Source organism: Microtus ochrogaster, chromosome 16 (genome assembly GCF_000317375.1).
Source record: "Microtus ochrogaster isolate Prairie Vole_2 chromosome 16, MicOch1.0, whole genome shotgun sequence".
NCBI lineage: Eukaryota > Metazoa > Chordata > Mammalia > Rodentia > Cricetidae > Microtus > Microtus ochrogaster.
Window position 1 is genome coordinate 13,296,955 of NC_022018.1, and position 2,944 is coordinate 13,299,898.

A 2,944-nucleotide genomic window follows, 5' to 3' on the forward strand; every position below is an offset into this window, starting at 1 on the left:
TTGTGGAGATACTCCCTAGGGGGCCTCAGAAAGGTGGAGCAGAACACAAGAAATTTGCTAGGAATGCTCAGAGCAAAGGCCAGGCAGAAAAAATAAACAACTTTTCACAGAGCTGCCCGAGGAGCAGTAGCAGTCTCCAGGAGAAGAGCAGGATCACTATATCCTGCAGCGAGACCATTTCTCACCGCATGCCAGCTTCAGGTAGCCTGGCTTCCCAATAGTCAGGACCCCTGTCCTCCAGGGCTGAGTTGTCCTACTCTGGCTCCAGCCTCCAGAGCTGTCCTATTGAAGCTCTAAGTACATCCTGACTTCTGGACAAGTCAGGATATCTCTGCAACACTACAACTGTAACACATTACCCTACATGCAATAGGCATGGAAACGAGATTTTTTTTTTCATTTATGCTATCTGAAAAAGAAATACTGATAACTTCCTAGCAGCTCAGATCTTCTAGATCCATAATTAGTAATTTAGTGTACAAATACCAATTTGTAACAAGTAAATCCTTACAGGCACCCATTAAATGTTATAATATAAAAGGTGAGCCATTGGTTACTTCTTGTGACACAATAGCAAAGCTAATTTAATAGAGTTTCTAGTATTTAAAGTATAGATTAATGACATTGGAGTATCTTTCTATTTTATATTCTAAACTCTTTTTTATCAGTTCTAGAAATCTCAATGTAGTCTTGTGTTCTTTTTTTTTTTCATTTCCCTTCAATCTCTCCCTTAAAAATAAGGTTATTTGTGCACTCTTTTAATTCTTTCCTTGCATGAATATTCCAAATTTTTTTCTATTTAAATTAAAATTACTCAAACTCTTTAATTTTAAACCCATCATTTGAAATCAGCCATTTCCAGAGTTTGTAAGAATGACTCTAGAATTTAATATAATTTCTAAATTTGACCTGACTTAATCCAAGAAGTTGCTTTAAAAATGACAGTTCAGAGCAAGAAATCATCACAGTGTTGCTGAAGAAATGAACAATGAAAGGCCCCAGGTTCTTCTGAAGCACAGACCAAGCTTTTGCGTCAACAGAAGAAGAAAGGTCATTTCATATTGATTGCTTGGACTCCAGTTAACAAACAACAGATAATAACCCTTGATTAACTCACAGAATTCAGTGACTGACTAAATGACAGATGAGCGGAAGGCATGCGAAGCACTAAAGTTGGAGCCCAGACACATCAAACATGAACTTGGTGTAACTGGCCTGCTAACACCAGCTTTTTATAAACTCTTTTTTAGTATAAATTAAATCACATACTCCTTTGAAGTAATGATAATTTGGTTTGATGCTGTAATTAATACTATTTGCTGCTCCAAATTTTGCTATTGCAATTTATTTGACACAAAAATACTGTAAGAAAAGAAGGTTTGAAAGGGTTCAGAGAGAGGTTCAGAATTAATCTGTAATTTCATTTAATTTCATCTGCCTTCCTTTTTAAATGACTTCTTGTCTCTCTGTTAAGTTTGAAACATCTTAAGGTCCAATCCAGTGTTGTGCACCCAGTGCTATACTCTTTCCTCTCTTTTGGGGCAGATGCCTAGCATATTACTCTACAACAATATTCAATGTTATTAATGGTAGGTCACGGAAATCCACCAACTTGGAAGGTTTGCATGTGGTTAATACATTTAATATCAGATTACCAATACCAAGTTCTCTGAACAAGCATGCAAAAAAGACGCAATAACAACCACCCAACCTAATTTTATTTTGGAAAAACAGATAACTATTTGCTAAAATAAACAGCCACCTTGTAAAAGTATACCATAATCCTTCATTCATTAGGACCTTTTCTCTTTAACTATTTATTAAGAATTTTAAAGAGTTATTGTGGAATTAAACTCTTTGCCATCCTTATGTTTACTCTCTTATCACAAATGCTGCCACATACTATTTTCTAGAACATACTTCTTACCAAAGTGTCATAATAGGAATGTTATGTAAATTTTAAATCTCTTTTAAAAATCTATCTAATTTCATATACATTGTTACAAAGCTGAAAATGATAAACAAGACAGTTAAAAAACCAACACAGAAATAAATTGAGAAATTATCAGTGTAAAAGGTTCTGGCCTGGATAATTTATGTACTGGTTGTTAACAATATTTGTGATAATATCAATTAATTCTAATTGCCAATTACTACTGAGCTCCAGGATTAATCTTTTTTAAATATATCTCTAAACTCAGTAATTGACCCATAAGGATCACCATATAAACATTTACTGAATAACCATTGTGTTCTCGCATCAATTGGAGCGGATGCTATAAGCACTTTCATTGCTTTGCAAGTTAATTGCTCATTATTTGAAGAAGCAGAATTTTTATGTGTAACCATCTCTGAAACATGTGTTTTAACTGCTACCTTCACTATTAAAACATTCAAGAAACAGGTAACGTGACTGAGAATATAGATCATGCTAGACAATATCTGACTTCATGAAATCACCCCTTCCTTATACAATGGCTAATGAGATGTGAAGCACATGCAAAATTCCTAAAGTGAATTTACATTATAACCAAAGTTACAGACAACCTATTTAACAAAAATTGACATGCACTCAGCAGCCTAACAAAGAAGTGCATACTCAGAGCTGTGCATGTAGGGCCACTTGCTGTCAATGAGGTACTGATGCATCCATAATAACCAGTTTTAGTTTGTAATTAGAAACTACTTTTTCTTTTATCATTTTACAGATGAAGTCATATAGTACTAATACACACAGTCACTAAGGGGAACTTGGGACTTGAATTCAGTTCTTTCTTTCTTCTGTTGGCACTTATTGCAGGAAAAGGAATATCCAAACAATTCTACAATTATAGGATCCCTTCAGTTTGTTCTACTGTTAGATAGTTCTTGCTTTAAAGGCCAGCAAAAGAGAGAGAGAGAGAAGAGAAGGGGAGAAGGAAAGGAGGAAAGAAGGGGAAGGGAA